This window comes from Macrosteles quadrilineatus, unplaced genomic scaffold (assembly GCF_028750875.1).
Source record: "Macrosteles quadrilineatus isolate MER2022 unplaced genomic scaffold, UCM_ALF_1.0 Scaffold_8__2_contigs__length_117827958, whole genome shotgun sequence".
NCBI lineage: Eukaryota > Metazoa > Arthropoda > Insecta > Hemiptera > Cicadellidae > Macrosteles > Macrosteles quadrilineatus.
In genome coordinates, this window is record NW_026542601.1 from 96,966,982 (window position 1) to 96,988,300 (window position 21,319).

At 34.8% G+C, this 21,319-nt stretch overlaps 1 protein-coding gene across 1 annotated transcript in view; it reads left to right on the forward strand.

The window, feature by feature from the left end:
- The first annotated feature begins 6,648 nt into the window (after nt 1-6,648).
- Nucleotides 6,649-21,319, forward strand: part of LOC128999460 (LIM domain transcription factor LMO4-A-like) — a 335,278-nt gene continuing 320,607 nt past the window's right edge. Inside the window, exon 1 of the mRNA XM_054425995.1 lies at nt 6,649-7,411. The gene's annotated coding sequence lies outside the window, so the exon portion shown is untranslated. The remainder of the gene's footprint in view (nt 7,412-21,319) is intronic.

Sequence of the window (21,319 nt, forward strand, 5' to 3'; positions counted from 1 at the left end):
GGTATTTGTTTTCTAATACTGTATTTTGTTTGCACAGGCTAATATTAACCCAAGCTTTCGCTTTTACTACAAATTTTAATTTTTAATAATTTCAAGAGTTTAATTTACTTTGATCATATACTACGTTTTTGCTAAGATAAAATAGTTTTTACAACGTTAAAACTATCAAGTCCTAGCACAGAACAAAAATACTACATCCTTACTACTTTACTTCATGTCTTATTCTTTGGCAATAAGAAAATGCGCTGTAATAGGTTATTACCATATCGTAAATTATGATATTACGAATTAAATACACTTTCAACAGTTTCCCATATCACACTTGGCTCTTCAATATCCTGAACATCTGACCTCAAATTGACCCTTCCCCCTGTACCCCCCCCCCTGACTGACTGTCTGTCTTCTTCGGCTTTCAACACAAACTAATTACAAGGTAATCTAAATAATTTAAGTTGAAATTGAAAATCCTGCACGACTCGGCGGGGAACCGTGATTTGTAAAAGACGTGCCTCGATGACCGCCATTAATTTTAATGTGGTGCTATTTTTTATTTCCAGCAATTTTAAAGTAGTTTGTTATAATTTCCGGCCGAAAATTGGATTGGATGCGAGTTGTTTGCGTTGAAAAACTAAGATATTTAGAATTGATGTTTTATGTTTCCAGCTCAATTAGATTGCGGTGTAAATTTCAATTAGCGAATTTCTTAACTATTAACATTTTACAAAAAAAAAAACTGTTTTACCCTCCCTGATGCAGCAAACCTAAGTACTTGTTAAACTAATTCTATTTAAATAGGGAATAAATGTTATATTTTTAAGTAGACATTTCAGTGTAAATCCAATCAGTCAAATGGAAATTCGCTTAGTCTGCAGGTTTGCTGCGGCGGGGGGTATTTTAAATTTGAAACGTTTTTAAGAATTGAACCTCTCAATGTTTAAAAAATCATGAACTGTTCAGAAATTATAGACTGCTCCTGTAAGCGTATAATGTTTAAAAATATAATATTGTTTCGTTTTTCATACATTCTAAAATTTATTAAATAAAAAATTAACAGAATCTGTCGTATATTTTAAGTTTTGTAAAATCATAATCTACAAATTGTCTTTTTATACGCCGGGGTTGTCTAAGTCCAGTTACGAGTTAACCACACTTATATCAATCACTTGTACAACGAATAGTGCAAATATCCTTCTCACTTCATTATAAAATCTGATGTGTTGGTGTGTATTTTATGTCAGTGATATTTTTGTGTGCTAATTACGACTAAATGCTTTTCTCTTACTTTATGGTACAGTTTACTGTTTGGGGTTCACTCTTTAGTAATTATAATAATAACAGAAGTCAACCAAACGTTTGAACAAATTTTATATTCAGTAAACTTAGTTAATTAACAAGATAGAAAATAAATAAATAGTTAACAACCAAACACATTCTTCATAAATAGGAAGGAACTACAGACATGTTTATTTCAGAAGTCCATGACTCTTTATTTGTATACAGATAAATTTTATCCAGAGATCAGGCTCATGTTGAACTTGCAATTTGAGCCTGATCTCATGGAAGAGGCCATTGACAAGATTAGTATTGACCTCGAGAATAAACCTCTAATGGTCATCAAGAGGTTCAATCCGAACAGTGAGCCGATACCTGATTAATTTTCTACAAAACGCACCTATGAGCCTAGTATGCAACCATAGATATTACTTGGGCTAAAAGATATTATTGTCGTCTTGTAAGATAGTATCAAGAAAATGTATAACTGTTTATTGTAATATCCATTGTGAATGAAAACGTTAGCTTAATTTAGTAATTTTCATCCATTGATTCGCAAGATACATTCCTAATAACTTGACATAATTTTGCTTATTTATAAAAAAATGAATGAATGATTGTCTGTTGAATAACTTACATTCATTCAATTACCTTTTTCTAGAGTTACCCGACAAAGTTGGCTTCCTTGCACTGATAGTACAAGGATATACAAGGATATACTGCTAATTGCTGCATTTACTTACTTTGTCGCACCGTTTATACTTCGTCGCACGGTGTATACTTTGGCGCACACCAGTATTCCAACAAAACACAAAACAGTGTAGTTTTACTATGCACGTAATCCGTGTACGCTTGGAAATAGGTTGGCAACACTTAAAGGTACTTCTACTATGATCAGCTGATTGACTATTGATACTACGATTTAACCTGTCATTTCGTGTATGTTCTATTTTCATTCAACGCTTGGTTTAAACATAACCTAAAGTGTAGTATTTGAAAGAATAATAATAATTGGGCCTAACATGTTTGAGCGTAATTCACTCAGTGATTGTGAATGTATGTGTACACCAGAAGAACTATGTAGCAGAATCTGCAAAACATGTTTCATTAAACTGTTTCATGAAAAATCAAGAAAGAACTATGAACGAGCATACGGGCTGTTTTCTTCTTGGTGCGTAAGTAAGAAAGTTACAAAATTATTGATTTGTTCTGTTTATACTGATTATTAATGTTTATACCTGTACTCTTGAAAACAAGTAACACTAAAGATACGGAATGGGCAAACGGAAGGGACTAAGGCTAAATGTGTAATGACGTCATATCTCTAGTGGTTATTGTCTTCTCTTGAGGCGACACGATTCCCGTAACGAAACGATATGATTTCAGCGGCGATCGTGGCATAGTTGGTAGCGTTTCGGATTGCTGTTCAGGAGGTCCGGGGTTTGAAACCCGCTGGCAGCATTAACTCTTTGTCAACAAATTTTTCATATCAGCAAGTTTGGTTGGTTAGGTTAGGTTATGACAGTTTAATTTTATAATACTAAATTTTAAAATTAATTTTATAATTAATTAAAAATTATAAGTATTCATTAATTAGATTTTTATCTTATATAGTTTTTATATTATCAGCAAGTCTGGTTGGTTAGGTTATGTTATGACAGTTTAATTTTAAAAATTAAAAATTTATTTTATAACTTTAAAACAATATTTTATAATTAAAAAGTTAATTTTATAACAAAAAATAAAAAAATAAAAATTAATTTAAATTTTTTCAACTTAGCAGTCCTAGCGGCGAACGCTGACACTACAAGATATGTTAGCCTTAGTCCCTCCCGTGTTTCCCACCGCTAAAGATACTACGACTACAATCAGAAGGTGCAGTGTTTCCCATTTTGTTCAGTGCTTGGTTTTAACCCAACCTAAAAACGTGTTGAGTGTTTGAAAGACTAATTATTTTATATGCTTTATAGTGACTGTAGGAAAAATATAATGTGTAACGCGAGCGCAAATGGCCTTTGCTGCACTCGAGAAACATTCCGCAATCGCCTGCGGCTCGTGCGTAAACATTTATCTCGTGTGCAGCAATGTGCCACTTTGCTCACTAGTTACACAAATAACTATTTGATACTTATGTATCAATATGTAGTAGCTGTATTAAATAAGAAAATAGTTCAATTGAATTAGTAACACCAAAAACCATAGACTATAGGGTGTGCTACAGCCTAAAATGCTAAGTTCTCCTTTTTCTGTTACTGAGATTAACTATCTCAACATCAACATGTGTCATAGAAGGTGATTTAGTTTACAATAAGTAAAACTCGGTCCTATCAGTGTGGTTTGGTTGAAAAGTTGAATTTTTGTCAATAATTTACATCAGATCACTTTTATTGTAAAACTGGCTACAACTTTGCATCGGAATGGAATATCTTTAGTGTTACATGTACAATAAGGGATACAATTTAATTATTCGTTAAACCACAGACTTCATACAGTATCAGAGGTCCAACGTTTTCTAAAATCGAACGTGTTGAAAGCAATTCTGGTCCCGAGTAGAAAGTACCATAAAAATATAAAATAACGTAGATTGTGTTTTGACAGCTGAGTTCTCTGACCTTTGAACTCTTCACATTCCGTTACTTTGGGCCGTTGATTTGGAGATGTCCAAAGCAGTAAGTTGGTTCCTGTTGATTTCACAGCATTTTAACAGTTTCAAATCGAACGTTTCTGCATACATAGGTAACGTTATTGAAACTATCAGGACATACATTCAGCATTCAATCGTTACTGAATGGATGTTAGGATTCTTACCAAGCAAGCATTGCTTCAAAGCTATATCAAACTAAGACTATCGGTAATAAGACACAGTACAAACGACTATCTTCTCTGTGGTAGAGTCTAAGTAACAGTACAAACAATTAATACAACACTTATACAAATATGATCACTTCACATTTTAAACAGGATGGTAGCAAAATTACACATTCAAATGCATTAAGAAACACAACTAACGTCAAATAATAAATGTTTTTTATGGGTCTTTCTCAGAAGAGGGCCGCCATTTAAACTGTGGACTAAGTTTGTGTCATCTGTTCGGTAAATAAAAAAAATAACCTAAACTTATAAACTAACCTAACGTAACTTCATCGAACCCAAACTGTGCTTATTCCACTGTTTAAAAAGTGACGGTCCTCTTCTGAAAAGACCCTCTTTTATTTCACAATAGCTTACAAAATACACTACACCTCTTCTATGTTCCAAATTTCAATTTCATACAGAAAGCTGTATAAAAAACTAGTTATGTGAAATGTTGAAATTGCGGTTGTTTCGTTAACTTTTGAGTTTTGGAAATGTTCAATGTAAAAATTCAGCTTTTCTTTGGTCCAGGAATAATACTTCAAAAATTCGGTGAAGATTTCGGGGACATTCTTTATGTAACGATAGGAGTTTCATTAGGTTAAGGGGAGTAATTATAATCTAGGTAGGGTCTAATAGTTATTTTATTTTCTGGGTGCTTCAATTTAAAGTTAATACTAACTGTTTAGGTATTTGTTTATTGTTTTTTGATTTAATAAAAGGGACAAAAGGGTTAGTTGTATTGACTTGGAAAATGTTTGAATTTGAATTGCGTCCCCTAAAATGTTAGTCGTTGCTCTTACAAGATTTAGAAACCAACAACAAAACGCTTCGCTCGTATGTTAAATAGCTCCGATTAACCTTCTATCTTAAAATTCCCTCCGAACACGCCACCTCGTTGCGAAAGAGCTCGATTATTTCCGACTGCAAACAAAACCACCAAATATGTATCCCTCCACTGCTGCTGATGAACGGTTGATAGCTTCTCCTCCACGATCTCTCTCTGATGTGTTCGCCTAGCAAGTCGTAGTTCCTCGGATCACCACATGGGGCGCGGCTGTTAGGCTTTTGGTAGCAGTTTTATTGTCCAATCAACTCTTGTGTTTCTACTCCCTGCTGTGAGAAGAGCTTCTTGCCGCCAAACCGATTATTTTATTTCACGCGAGCTTCCGATCTCGCTGGCTGCGCTTCGGTATCAGACGCTGACGGAGTCAGGAATACACAGATACAACTGCGGTGGACCATTCTATTGCGAGTCTAGGGAATGTATTACCATAGCCTGCGTTTGCAGAAAAGTCATCGGACGATATTTGATTTTAAGTATGTAATTATGATAATGTAGTAATAATACTATTGTAAAACTACATATTGTACCACGTATTGTACCACATAGTGTAACACTACTATGTAATGTAGTAATACAAATTATTATTCCCTTTTTAATTAGTATTCAGCTTAAAATCCGCACCTAAGTGCATAGCTGTCTCACGAAGTTGAATTGAATAGCTTAGGTTTGTGGATAAATCTATAAGTATAAAAGAGGATGTTGGTATATATATTTGGCAGTGATAAACTTAGACACCGCTGGACCGATGGCCACGAAACGTGGTAGAAACATGTAGAATTTCATGGAGTAGGTTTATAGACCATCAATTTCGTGATAACGTTTAGGGCTTAGCATGTAATCCACTTTTTGACGTGTCTATATGCATGTATGTGTCTACTGGAATTAAAATATTGATTGATTGATTGATAGCGCCCTAGCGCAGTGATGAATGTGAATGGTAACCAAAAAGGTAATTTTCTTCAGAGCTTCACCCCACTGATGTATGGTTAGAGTTTGCTTTCAAAAATTCACTGACGATGGCCAACTTTAATTAAAACGGTTTAAATTATTTAAACGTGAACAAGGGATATTTCAGTTGAATGCATGACAGTAATAACTGCCTCAAACAAATAAAATCATTGACAAAGAAAAGGGTAATGAATTATTCATTTTGCGTCGGAATAGAACACTTTAGAAATACGAACATGCACACGGGGACCCTAGTAAAAAATAATTTTGTAATCAAAATCTGAGATTAAACACTACAATAATTACATTTCATATTCTCAAAATTAAAAATCAATCAGGCAAATTAATTTATAAAGTCAAATTTAATTCAACCATGTTATTTACATATAACATTCCGGTGGGACACTACATATGCTTGTTATTAACATTTTTATTTGCCAATCCATCAATATTTCCCGTTCCAAGATTGATCCGCACGGGGATCCGCTTTCGGGGCGGAGAGGCTAATTGATTATTAATTAGGTAAAGAAGACGGACAAAGTAGAACATTATTTGAACAGACACCTGTATTTATTTGCAAATAGTGTCCAATCGGCCAATGGGTAGGTGACACACCTGTCCAATGGAAGCGGTTAGCATCTCGGCGCAAACGCCGCCAAGTTCCGCCCATCAGATAGTAGAACCGAGAACCGACACACCGTCGCGGACGGTTCAGTAGTTCAGTACCTGCAGCAGCTAGTTGCACCTACGGCCGCTCGCCGTCACAGCGCTAGCGTCGCAGCCGCCATCTGCCGAGCGCCAGTCGAGCTGTGGACTCCGGAGAGAGAGCATCGCGTCACCACGGGTTTGTGTGCGTGCTTGTTTACATCTTTGTGTCATCGACGTTTGACCTGACTCCAGTATCGACTGTCCGAGGAGACGGTAGTTCACTCATCGTCAGAATTGTGTTGGTGAACGTCAGTGTGTAGGATTTCGTTGTCTAGCAATTTGATTAAGAGGTAGGCTAGCTTTGAACGTGAATCGATTGAATTCTATTCAACGAGTGTAATTTCTTTGTTGTGTTCTCGCTGTTTAACTGTATCGTGTTGTATATTCACTCTAAATACATTTAGATAACATTTTCATAACCAATCCTGAATCTCTGAACGTAATTTGTGTCAATTCCACGTAGTTCTCTGTAAACATACACTGTACTGTCCTACTGTCACAATGGGGTACTTAGCACGAGGTACTGTCAGCTGTTTAAGTCACGTGTTGTAAACAAACGTTAGGCCTAACCTAACCTAACATCACTGCGCACGGCGTGGGACTTTGTCGCAGTCCTTAGTTTGACAGATCATTCAAGGTTATTTGTACAAAAGAGCCCTTACCGCGGGGGGTAGGCTTTGAAAGGATCTTTTCTCTATTGCCATTATTGACAAGCCCAGGCGGTACGCTAAAGGAGGCTACCTAATTGCTTGAAGCCCAGTTGCTACCTGCCCTGCTAAAAAGGTAAGATTGAATTTCCTGTAGACCTAATAGTAGAACCTAATTTAAAGAGTTCCTTTCAATTTTGGTAAACATATTATATTTCCAGGGTCATTGTGAATTTGCGATTAGTGGTACTGTAGTGATGTATGTGTATTCTAGAGAATTAAGTCGGTCATTTAGTTTCAAGTACGCTTCATACAGTTTGTTTGTTTTTCGTGTGTAATAAATTTAAACTAAAGACATTCAAGAGTGGACTATTTTCACAAATGCAGACAGGTTGTGTAACAGCAGTAAAATACTAGGTACCTAATAACATTGGCGACCACAGTAATAAAATATTTAACAAAATCACTTATTACAGTAACATCAAAACTAAGTTATTCATAGACATACTATCGACACAACACAACACTGTTATTGTATACCGTAACAATAGAAGCGATAAAAATGAAATGACAGTAGATTATGATAACAGCAATAAAAGATCAATATTATACTGACAATAGATGCAGGTTTATATTGTAAGTTAATTCTCATTATTCTAATACCAGGCCAATTATTCTGGAAAATCAACAACCAATTTAGATTTTAGAATATGAAATTGCGATTATAGGGAATTATTCCTGTTGCTTTTAGGCCTAATACTCAGATTGCACCATCCCTAAGTTGATTCTTATTAACCATCACGACGAATCTAGTTTGTTATTGTTCTAAACCTGATGAGATGAGTGATAAGTGGGGGAAAATAACGATTATCGTTGATGTGAAAGTCTTAACTATGTCCCTAGTTGGGTATGGAATGTTCCCAATGTTCCAGAAGGCGTTGTTTTTATTCGAGACGTGTTGGTCTTCATTCTATAAATATTTAACTCTATAATATAAACATATTAACACAAATATCTGATAATAACTCTGTAATGTTAAAACGAAGATTATAAATATTAGGTTTGACAATATCCCCTGAATCCCCTTGATTGCACTATATCAGACGTTACCCTCTTGGTTGAGAGTTGGTGGAGAATCGACGTAAACAAAGATGTTATTCTATGTTCAGTACTGTATCTCAACTTATTAGGGTAAGATTTTCTTCAGTTGGAATTTGTGGGTCGAATTTCCCTTTTATATGACATCTAGCCTATATTCAAACTTTTTACCCATCTAATACTTTATACAAGACTATAGGTAGAAGTGTTCTTTTGAAAGCTGATTCCACGTTTTACATTCTACAAAGTGAGAATAAACCTACTGTACTATATTCATCATGCTATGCAGTTGCGTCCAAGTCTTCGTTCCATGGACGCGGAGTCGTGAGGTCGCGTCCATTTAATAAGTCCACTTTGCTTTGTTTTTGCTCTGCCTCCCGAACGGAATGGGGGCAAATTACAAGTTCTAGACACCGATTTCAGGATAAATCAGTCTCTTTACAACGACTTCCAGTCTTCTAGGGCAATTCTTTTTATTCGTTGTGATTTGGATGTTTGTTGCTATGCAGGGCGTGTTGTTTGATTGGATTATTAGGATTCTGGAGATTATTCTAGGGTTATTAGGATTTGAGGTATTCTCATGTTGCGCCTTGACTAACTAACACGGAAGAATTGAACGAAAACTAAAATAATCTTTATTACTTTAGGTGTAATTTACCAATAACTAGCCTAATTAAGTTACCTATAGTACTGTATTGTTTAAATTAAGCTTTAAACACTTTTAAAAACCAGTTTTTCACGAAACTCAAAATAAAAAAAAAAATACACAAACAATATTTGGCAAGAAGCGATTTTTCAATGTATCAGATTCTTATTTGATTGATTTATACGTTTACTTTTTCGCGTTGGAAAACCTTTAATCTGAATACCTAAACAACACTCACCGTGCATGTTAAAATTAATCTAAAAATAAAATTTTAAATTTTCACTTCAAACTTTATAGCAAACTCAACGCTCAAGAAAAGTTCAATCCCGCGAAAACGCTATCGTACTAAATAATTAACAGGTCGAGATTAGCTCTTGGCAAATCGAGTTTTGTATTTTTAAACGTGGAAAGTTTGGCTATCGCACAAACAAGGCGCGTAGCACGGCGAAGGACCGGAGTTAATAGAATTTTGAGACACAATTGAATTATACACCAGTAGCATTGGAGATTCACTGGGAGCCAGTTTATCTGGTGACTGGATAAATTATTGTTGAGTTATTTATATTTTGTGGCGACTCATTGAATTTTCATCAGTTAGCGATTGGTTTCTGAGAAACTGCACATTAAGTCCTCCAAGAGTTTTCTAAGTTTCCAACATATTGTATTGTCTTATGTTATACGGTAAACGATTTTCACATAGTTGAGTTGAACCTTAGATTAAAGAATTGTGAGAATTGATAAATTTGCCCTAATATACATTAGTCAAATTCAACCTACTTTCAAGCGTAGGCCTAAAGCGTAACGCTATTCCAAACACACATAAACCAATGAATACAGACCTTATAAGGTCTGTATTCATTGCATAAACATATTTTGCTTCGTTTCATATTTTGCAATGGGATTTTAAGAAGTCTACTTACGGTCTAAAGTGAACGACTACTTACTTAATTGAATTACTCGAGTTTGCCGGTCACTTGTTATTTAAATGGTTGATATCAGGAAATTCCGAACCAAAAATGATTTGGAAAGTGTTTCGCGATCATATCAAGATAAGATCGAAACAGGTTCTCCCCTTGGTATTTCCCTATATATTCGGCGCGCGCTCTCTAAGTAAGTGATTATTAAAATAATTTATACCCATTTAATGAAAACCCGGACATTTAATTAGTTAATGATGAATTAATAATTAAATTGAACACACTTATGAGGTTTTTAAATTTAGAAGTACAGTACGATTTTTAAACTAGTTTAATGCAGTGCAACATTGAATATAGTAGGCCTATATTTAAACTATAATACCGTACCTAATTCACATAGTTTGACCGTTTCGTTGGCGATTGTGTTTTCTTTTACCCCATTAGCACGATTTGCATGTGAGCGTCGCACAAAACGCCAATCTAAGATTGATGCGCAAAATAATCGTACGGAGATTTTATTTACATTTAAAGAAAGTGTCTTGCCTCTCATTCCGGGCACATTATACTTCAGTGAGTGCTTACTTACCGGTTTATTATTTATGTAAAGATTAAACGACTTTCTAAGAATACTTTAAACTCTGTTGATGCTCTGTTGTTTTTGTTACTCTTTGTTTGCAATTAAAAACAAAGTTACAAGTTTTAAAAAATATTTGATTTTCCAAACTGTACTTGTTTTTGATGCCGTACTTTTGAAGTGACTGTTAGTCAATGTTTCCAAAAGTCGTCTAATCCAATCCACGACTTTTCATTGGGTTTAGGAAAACTCAATATTATACTCATAGGTCCTAACAACCCAACATACCAAACATACATGTTTGGTTGGCCAAACATACCAAACCGATAAGAATTTACAATATCCTACTCCTCCTGGTGATTAGAGACTTTCTAACATTGCTTCTGTGTGTAACAAATTCGTGTTTTAACAATAATTACATTACGCTTTACCACGTGTCGTGACGTCATCGTCAGATCTGTACCATTGACTCATTAGTCAAAGTCTGTACACAAACTACTTAACACATGATATAGTTGCGTCATACATAGTTCGAGACAAACACACAACACGAAAACATCAAATAACTGCGATGTAATCATACTACGCTATCATGGGAAGTGTTTATAATGAGTCTTCTAACGTTTAAAATACTCTCTAAAAGTTCGAATATTAATTAATTGTGTTCCCTATAACATTCTTTATCTAGGGGAGTGAATCATAATCTCCACGAGTAAATATTTGGCTAGATTATTTCACCTTTCATAAACCACTGCATTCAAAGCCATTGAACCAAAGTAAGTTTAACTACACTGTAGTTTAATCTAGTTTTATGGAGAAACTGTGTACATTATCTTGTCATCAGATCGCAGAAACTCACTCGAAGTAAGAAGAACCGCGCTGTATCCATTCCTCATGGAGTTAATGTTAACGGCAATACACCGTGTACATTACTGCATTAGTGTTAAACGTTTTCGAAAATAGGTTTAAGTTATATTAATCGTAAAACACGAAGACGGTGTTCGTTAATATCAGCCTGAGCATCGTTTAAAATAAAGCCCAATCACACACACACCACTTATAGCTCAACAATCGTTCAATCACACAATAGCTTCGTAAAATTTTAGTACAATAAAGTGTAATACTATATCTCGCATTCGAATTGATTGAAACTCTCCCAAAGTAAGAAGAATCACTCTATAATCACTTCCCACTGGGTTACGTTAATGCTAATACACCGTGTACACTATATTGTAAACCGACGTGTTTAGATCTATACAGCGATAGTCACCTTTTGTGCCGGCTTTTCCAAAAGCCATTAAACCGAAATTAATAACCCGCGAGTGGCGGCGAATCACGCAAATTGCCGCAATTAATTCCCCACCTGTTTTGTTGTCTCAACTCTTATGAGCCGCGTTTTTAATGGAGGACCCGAACAAAGGGCGACACGGGAGTCGAGATTTGTCGTTTTTACCTTCGGCTAATTTCGCTAAGCCAGTGTTCATCGGATTAGTTCATTCTTTGTCGTTGCTGTAAACCTCGGTGCAGTGACATTTGTGCTGTAGTGTTTTGGGTTTAGTTAGCTTTTGATTGACTTATATTTAAATTAAGGGTGCGCTCTACCTCAGCTCAGGCTTCAGTAGCTATGTTGCACCATTGGACAGAGCGCCTTTTGAGTTTCTGTGCGGTACTTTACTTCTCGGAGATACGTCCAGAATGAATTCTAAAATTAATTAGGAAGAGTCAAAGTGTCTCAATTATAAAATAAATATCATGAAACAATATCAAAGGATCGGGTAGAGACATATTTAGTAGATGGAAAATACCGATGCAATTTATTTGAAAATAACTGATTGCAGTGTTTGATTAATTGTTGCAAAATCAGTTGCATTAGTCGATTGATTTTTTTACGTTATGAGCATACAGTACCATAATAGATATATTGAATTAGTAACGCACACTCGATTCAGTTTAATCAATTCTAATTACGTGCCAGAATGTTTGTGTCTTGCCTGTAAAAGTCGTTTAGAGACTGCCTGGACCAACCAGAAATAGTTGTAGTGGTTTAGTCGATTTAATTGGCAGAATGGTTTTGGCAATAACTGTTAATGGCAACACGGTTAAAGGCGCTTACATAACTTGCTTACGTGAATGCAGATCACCTATTTCACAATTTAGTGATCGTGTGAGCCCGATTTATGTCGTGGAACTTCTATAAATTACTACGTATCAAATGCGTAGTTTATTAGTTTGCATATATAGCCTGTGACTCTCATAGCCATACCATTGTCTGTGATGTCGCACATGTGTAATTCCACCATGTCACAGTATCGCGTCTGTCAATAGTTGTGTTTATTTAGGTGTTGAAACTCTACAACTGTTATCAATATTGTAAAACACGTGAGAAAGTAGTTTCAAATTTGATCATCAAAGCGAGCTCTTTAGGTACTAAATTGTTCAAATATTCGTCGATGTGTGAGGTTCGAGACGGTTTATAATTCCGCAGCCAAATGTAACATTTACTGCGTGGACTGTGGTTTTTTGTTTATACGATACACTTTGTACACAAACAATGTGAATAATACATTAGGGAATGATAGAATAAAGTATTTGTACGGTATAGGTCTAGTTTTTGCGAATACAGTAGTTAAGCATTTAGTATTTCTTGTTGGCAAATATTAGTAAATACAATAATATGTAATGTGAATACCAGCTTTTGAAGATTTCCCAAGAAGATTTGGATTCATCTGACAAATTAGCCCTTGATAGATTGTTCTAGTCTAACGGGTTTCCACTTGGATGAGAAGATTCTCGCCAGTTTTTTTACATTCATCGGAACATATTTAACCCCCGGAACATTTTGTACTCCAACCCATTCATCTACTAAGTTAGAGTGCTATCAACGGTATACTGAACTACAATCGAGGTAGCTGGATATATCTTACTGCAAATTCGCTGGCATTTAAATTAGTCTGAACCACTTGTCTATTTAAAAAATGCTACTTGTGTTGAATATGTATAAATATGTTTCCCAATGTGTTTCAAAGTTGTTATATGATTCGTAGTAAAATATTAAAAATAAACATATATACAATCAAAATAAATTGCAACACAAAAGACCATTTAAAACGAATAGTCTAACAAGCTTTTAACGGTAGGCCGAAATCAATAAGACACAAGCAATTACAGGTAAAGAGTAAGTCGGGACCGTAACGGAATCATCTTGTTTATTTCAATTGGCGAAGAGGAACCGTTATCTAAGCGGCTTGCCGCTCAAATATTTAATAACTGGCTAAATGAAGGGTTCAGCCAGAATTGCGCTGGGAATACAACTTAGTACTTAGGGGATTTGGCGCGCCCGGAACATACAAAACACATCAAACGCGCGTCGATAAGTGCTCGCCGCTGTAGGATTACCGCCGCCGCCTAAACACCTAGACCGGTAACCAAGTGGGTTTTGTTTTTATTTGGCTTCATACCAATCTTTATAGTGGAAAATTTCATATAGATTTGTCTCACTTAAAAAATTAAGGTATAGTACAACATTTATCGTCAATGTTTAAAAGTCGAATAAATGGCTAAAATTGTAGAATGATCTTCTTAACCGAGAAAATAATTTTTAAATCGAATTTACGAAAAAATGAGCACAAATCTACTTTACCGACAAATATTGCTTTCTTAAAGCAATCAAAGACTTTTTCAAGACTGTTAGGAAAATCGTATAGGCCTACTGTACAAATCAAATCATAAATACGTAATTTATGAGATCAACCCAAATCAATGTACAAATGTACAAATCAAATCATAAATACGTAATTTATGAGATCAATCATCAGCCTTGTATTTGAATTTAGACACGACTGATGAGATTTTACTTTGCACACAATTTACAATTGGATTTTAAAATGACATTGACCAATAGTTTGATTGGATTAGCCCCAATCAACGATATAAGTTTGTTTTATATTTTTTACTCATCGGGTTCCTTACGGTTGAGACAAGCCCTGCATTTATTTTTGAAAAACTTTGATAACTATACGATTTCATTACATCTGCAAAAACATTTGTGGTTAGTCCACTAAATTGCAGCATGATGATGGTAGGAAAATATATTGTACAAGTGTCTTATTTGAAACCAATTTTATTATAACTAGGTTTGCCAAATGTATGTACTTACAGTAATAATGTAAGAATATTTTTTAAAATTTTGACACTATAATCGACAAGTTTTAGCGTAGGCCTATACTAAATGGGTTTAGCAATAGTATTAGGGCACTATCAATTTAAAAATTATTACTTCTCGAAGTAACCCCCATCCAAAAACTGGTAACTTAGCTTAAACCCCGTACAATATCTTTATTATCCCCATCAATTGTAGTTGATATAAAGAACACACTGTTCGGTGTACAACACGCTGCAGACAGGAGTGGGCCGCCGTCGGGTTGTGAGTGTCTTGTTATTATTTCGCGGGAGATCGATCCGTGGGGGAGGGAGGGGCGCGGACCCTCATTTCCATCCTTCCCAAAACAATATTAATTAATTGGCCGTGCGTCATGTTTAAGCCGTTCTTATTAACGGAGAGCCGGGGGGAGGGGGCTGCCGCAACCAAAAGCGCCCGTCTTGTCTTCATTACCCGATGGTGATTGTCCCGCCAAAATTGTCCGACAGTTTTTATTTTGTCTAGCGTTTTGTTATACAGTTTTTAATCCATGGTTTACAATTTTTTTTGAAAAGTTGTCTGGTTTTGTGTGTCGTCTTTTTTTAAGTTGTCCATTATGGTTTTATTTTTTTAGTATGATTAAATGGCTGCGTTTTCCTATCAAGGTACGATGACATTTATCTGAAAATGTTAATCTGTCAGTTTAGCATTCAAACATATATTTCAGGTTTTGTTGACAATCAACATTTTTTATCTTGGATACGCATATTGAAGCGGAATGCCTACCAGGGTGATCTAAACATTTTTGGCGATTTAAATCTTAAATACGCACAATATGTCGATCTATTATGAAGGTGAATTCACCGCTGAGTGAATGCAGTCAATCAGAAGTTCGCTAATACTATTCGAGAAAAGTTAGTACTGTATTGTATTCATTTTACAATCCAAAACTGGACCCATATGTCCTTGATTATTTGGGATAAATTCTCGTTAAAGGACCAGTTATCTTCGCCAGTAACGATGCTTCTCGTCCTTCACTTATATTTGTCTTTAAATACTCACTCAATTTTGAATATAATGCAATTTAGTCGATGTAAGTCTATTCTGATTATGGTTCATCACTCCAATAACGACCAGCTTGTGTTTAAACGTACCTATTAACACTTCATCTTCTTTACTCTACCTCATCGATGTATAATAACTCCCCGATGCTCTACCCTTGACGAACCGCTATCAGCACTGCCAAGTTGCACACAACAGATGCTATCGGCTCGGTGCGGTCACTCTCATAAGTGAATTATTGATTATGCGAGCATCATGTGGAAATAAAGAAGGGAGCGCCCCTCGTGCCGCCATAATCAAACCGAGCTTAGCCAAAGTGCCGAATCAATATTTCAAGCCTTCTATCATATGAATTAACTACGTGGAAAAATGTTTTTCCGTTTCCCCGGCGATAATGGCACACGCGCGTACTTTTTGTAATCGAAGTGATGAGGTTTTTGACGTATCGCGTATTTAGAGTTTTAATTTATTTTTACTATTCATGGTATGTAAGAATTTAATGTTGTTTGCCTCTTAAGCATGTAAAGAATTTTGTCTCTGGAGAACTATTAATTTATGGTTTCTCATGTTGAATGTCTCGAAGGCGTATGCATTACACAATTTGTAGTCAACTTTCACTTAGTTTTAACTAAATTTTCGTATCAATAATAATTGTATTTGGATGAATCAAACCCTATATTTTTTTTCAAAATTTCGGCTAAATATTTTCCTTAGGTTACATATATTAACGTTATTCACGAATTTCAAAATTGTTCTAAAGGATCAAGAAGTAGTGGTTTTCAAACTGTTGAGGCAGGCTCAGACAAAGTCACCTATAGGCAGACACAGCTTGTACAACACGGAGGCAGGCACTACTGTATCACACAGAGACACCACGCCGAGACCCGTCACCCTCCTCACTCAACTTTCAATTTAACAACAGGTATTTTAACAAGAAGTTTAATTAGGACGCTCGGGTACCCGCCATTAGGTTAAAACCGCCGCGTTTAGCCGCCACCCTCGCCTGACCGGTCTCTCTCTCCCCCTTCGTTACGCCTCTCCCCCCACCACCAACAAGACAAGATGAGACGGATCTTCTCCGATTGAATCATGATTAACGAGGCTGTCCGCGCGGTGACGTCACCAAACAAACTGTACGCATGCGCAGATTAACCTCGCTTGGCCTGGACGCACCGGCGCGCCGCCGCGTGTCCTGTCGATTCATCATCCTCGTTTAATTGCTTTCTAGTTGGCCATCTTGATCCCGGCAAATTAGACGATACGAAGGACGTGGAGGTGGATCGGTTACTCGCATTAGCAGCGTTTATATGTCCATTTGCTGCGCGTGTTAAAGTTAATTAACCGTGGGTGTGCAGATTTTTAAGCAAAATGTACTTTTTGTAGTTGATTTTTTACGTTTCGTTGTGATTAGGCATTGGAGGTTGGAGTAGTGAAAAGGGGTATTCCGAATCATGTTGCATGTTGTCTTTGGACTATCAAAATTAAATGATGCCAGGCTGGCATTGTCAGCTGACAAAAGGTCGACGCTAGATAACAAGACGAAGAAAACGCAAATCAAAATAAAATAAAAGAAGCCGAGTGCAGTAACAAATTATTGGTTGCTTAGTCTACATAGAATTGATAAAATCCACTCAACATGCAACCAATGTGAACATTAGCAAATTATTATTATAGTATCTTCACTACTGTATGCAGTGTCATTGAAGCAGTTTGGACTTGGTTCACGGTTCATTGCTTTGCATTATGTGAGCAAACATTTGTATTTATGTCTTTCCTTCCGATCTTCATGCTGTTAAAACCTATTGACATCGATGTTAAATTACTTGGCAAAAGGCTAATAAAGTTATACGGTACCAATGTACTTTTGTTTATAAATGTATACAATATTTTTTAGGTTGGTAGGATTTTTAATACCTTATTAAGACTATTTAAAAATTAACTTGACGGCAAGTGGCTGCTTGTAACACACAAGAATTAATTTTATAATATTGCATCACATTCAACTACTTTTTCTATGATAACAGCATTGGTAATTTTAACTCGTTAGAAAACATTCAGCAAGCGTTGATACACACACACTGTTGATATTGATTATTTTAAAACCTCATATGCGACAAAGACTATGTAATTTCAGACAAAATAAATTATCTTAACGATTCATCCCCCTCGAGGGACGCATGCACGACCGTTTGGGGTTATGGCTAATTATAACTGGATCAATAAAGTATACATTAGAATAGCATTACAGTCGCAATTGGCCGGATGATGTATAACGATGGTTTCCACTTTTAAACGCTTTATTGCAGACGTTTACGAGATGTTGGATCTTATCTTGGTATAAATCACAGAGAGATTATTTCCACCCCTTGACTCACCCCTTCCCCCCCCCCCGACAAGGTCGTCTGTCCCAGCTGCAAGTGCAGTTGTTTGTAAATACTGTGAATATTAGTTTGAATCGGGTTGAAAAATCTGGGTGGCCCAACTAGGGAATAAATGCTAATGCAATCTATCAATGTTTGAATATTAATTTTTTACGACAATATTGGCAAAATCGAGGGCTTATTCTACTATTGAAGACAAATAATCAACAAATCTTATATATTTGTTTTTAATTTTGCAAAAATACCCAATGCCTACTCTTTACTTTTTTAGGTGTTAAGGTTATAATTATTTTTGACCAACGCTGTAGTAACGATTACATTCAAGATCATTCATTTTATTTATAAGTATCTAGTAGAAGAATGTTATGTTTGTCAAACAAATTGTTACAATTCACCTTTTCTCTCAGTTGTATACTCCATTATGCAACAATTATAGCTTACACGTTCTAAAACAGTTCGCCTCATAGTCGATAACCACTATAGTTTAATTTATTTTGATCTTGGAATTCAGAAAAAATGGAAATTTTTATTACTTCGAATACATACAGCTAAGTGATCATGTTTTTCCATAACATTGAATATAGCACATGACTGGTCACCACTAACTCTTATCATCACCTTAGCAATACCAATATACAAGATTAGTTTCGTGATGTCTACCGTTGTCCTGCAGTAGGCTTGGCGTTTCAACGGACGGCAGTAAACTGCTGTCCCGCTTTATTAAATATTCAGCTTGATTATCGCAATTAAACGTGAAGCGTATTACGGCTGGCATAATGAAATTCCTTAGTTTAGTTGGGAATTAAAACAGCTGTCACATGCAAGACGGGACGCCGCCGTCGCTTCCCGCGCAAACACGGCTGTGCAATACGCGGGTAATGTTGTAGGTTATGAGAAATTGGTGGGTGTAATGCATGAATATAGGCACACAAAGAAAAATGTGTCATAAAAATAAATTTTTGCCAAATTTCGCCAAATGTAAAAAAATTATAGGTAGGTACCCTATGATAAAATGTGAAATTTGTAAATATGCAATATGGCAATTATAGTAATTGATGCATGAAATCAAAACATATCATATTTCAAACAATACTAATAAAACATTTTAATAAATTTGGATATGAGTAAACTAAGGGTTTTATTCAAACTAACTTGAATTTAAATTAGCCTACTACAAAATATCTTATTTTATATATATAACGATTTAATGTTAATATCTTTGAAAATTTTACTTTTTTTGGAATTTTGAATATATTTGAAATTCAATGGATGAATAGATAGGCTAAACTACATTTAATCAATTTAAATAAACATATTATTTACATTTAAAATATATACCGATTAGTAAGCATTTCTTGGAATATAGCCTGAAGGTGAAACTTTTCAAATTATTGATAGTGTATCTTAATAAGTGTATTTTTTATGTCTTAAATACATACATGTACAATATGGATATATAAGTAGTAACATTTTTAACTTTTTGGCGAAATTTGAAAGGTTAGATTTTCATAATCAAAGAAAAATTATGTTAAAAGCGATTCCCTACACAAAATAAAAATAAAATCACCAATAACTAGTAACTACGTAGGGTCATTTAATATTGTAGTTTTTTTCATCGATATGAATCAAATCTAAAAACTACCTAGCCCCATTGGTTTTGCGGTAATGCAAATTAAAATCGGTGTAACTATTTAAATTTAATTGAGCGTGAACACAATACCATCGATAATACTATGAATATTGTGATTACATTCCAATGATACTTTACAGTTTAATTGTGTGTAATTAATTGCTTTTATTTATCCATTGGTAAAAGGGCATTTAATTATTTCGGTAGGTTTAGAGTTAGTTTATTTTACGTTAGTGATGAATTTAATGTAAAAGCTATATAAATTAGGTTGAAACTCGAAGTAACCTCAAAGGGTCAAATTTTTAAAATTAGCCGTAAATATATTACTTAAAAAGTGCCTAGCCTCCACTATTCATAAATTGAATATTTAAATTAGGTCCAATCACTATCAGTACATAAATCTGTGCGAAATATTACCATTGTTTAATATCTTGCTCTATTTGACAATATTTTAAAATTTTCACTGTTATGGAAATATGAAGAAGGCGCCGATAAATTGGATGGGGAAGATGTATCTATTAGTTTGGGTACAGTTTTACTTATTTTACTAATTGCCTACTTTTGATATGTTACCGTCCCTACTTACGAACTGAACAGCTGTTTATTTATTAGCAAACTATGTAACGATCGTAATAATAATAATTTTTGCTGTTTCACACCCTTGTTATTTATTTGTTTACCTGCTCAACAATTAATTGTTTTAACTCCCCAATAATCATTCATATGATTATTTATTATGTTATTAATTGGTTAAATGATTATATTTTAAGATTTTTCAAATAAATTTAAAACCCGTACTTATTATATTTACGTTAACGTTATTTTTATAACCAACACTTTTTATAGTATATTTTCTCCGATTCATCATCAGCCTCTAATTAAATGACGCAGTTACATCCCTGTATTGACTCTTGACTCATAATCCCTCATAATCGCTCCACTAATTGAACCTATTGTTCGTATCCAAATTAATTATCTCGTCTAATTATAGCCGGAGGCGTGTAAATAGAGCTTTGATTCCTTCCGTTATTTTGCTTTGTTTCTCTGCCCCCTTCTAATCATCTATGCTTCTGTATTTGTTGGTATATTTTTACTTGTATCATTATTTTTGTTGTAGTTGGTGTGAAGTTTGCTCTAAGCTCGTGCAAATGTACCTAGCCAATGTAATGTGTGTAGGTACCTAGTTGAAATTTGTAAAGTGTGATTAGTGAGTTGTGTAAATGATGGGGAATTCTGTCTTGTAAAGTAAGCAGTTGGGCCAAAACAATTAATTTTTTAAGCATTTACTATGAGAAAAAATGTAAAATGACAAAAAAACTCGACGGAAATTTGCTACAAAATATAATTATATAAAAAGTGATAAGAAATATTTGAATCATATTTTTATTACACTGTAACCGCACTTGAATGGTAAACAGCGAGTTAATAAGATATATTTATTGAATTCCTAAGTAAATAAATAAATTTTAGGCTATCATAAAACATCAATAACATTATTTTTTTGAAAGCTTAAAAAAGGAGGAACTTTTATACACGTCATAATCGTTTATAGACTAAAGGATTTAAGGTTTATAGCTTAAATATATGATTAAGATGAA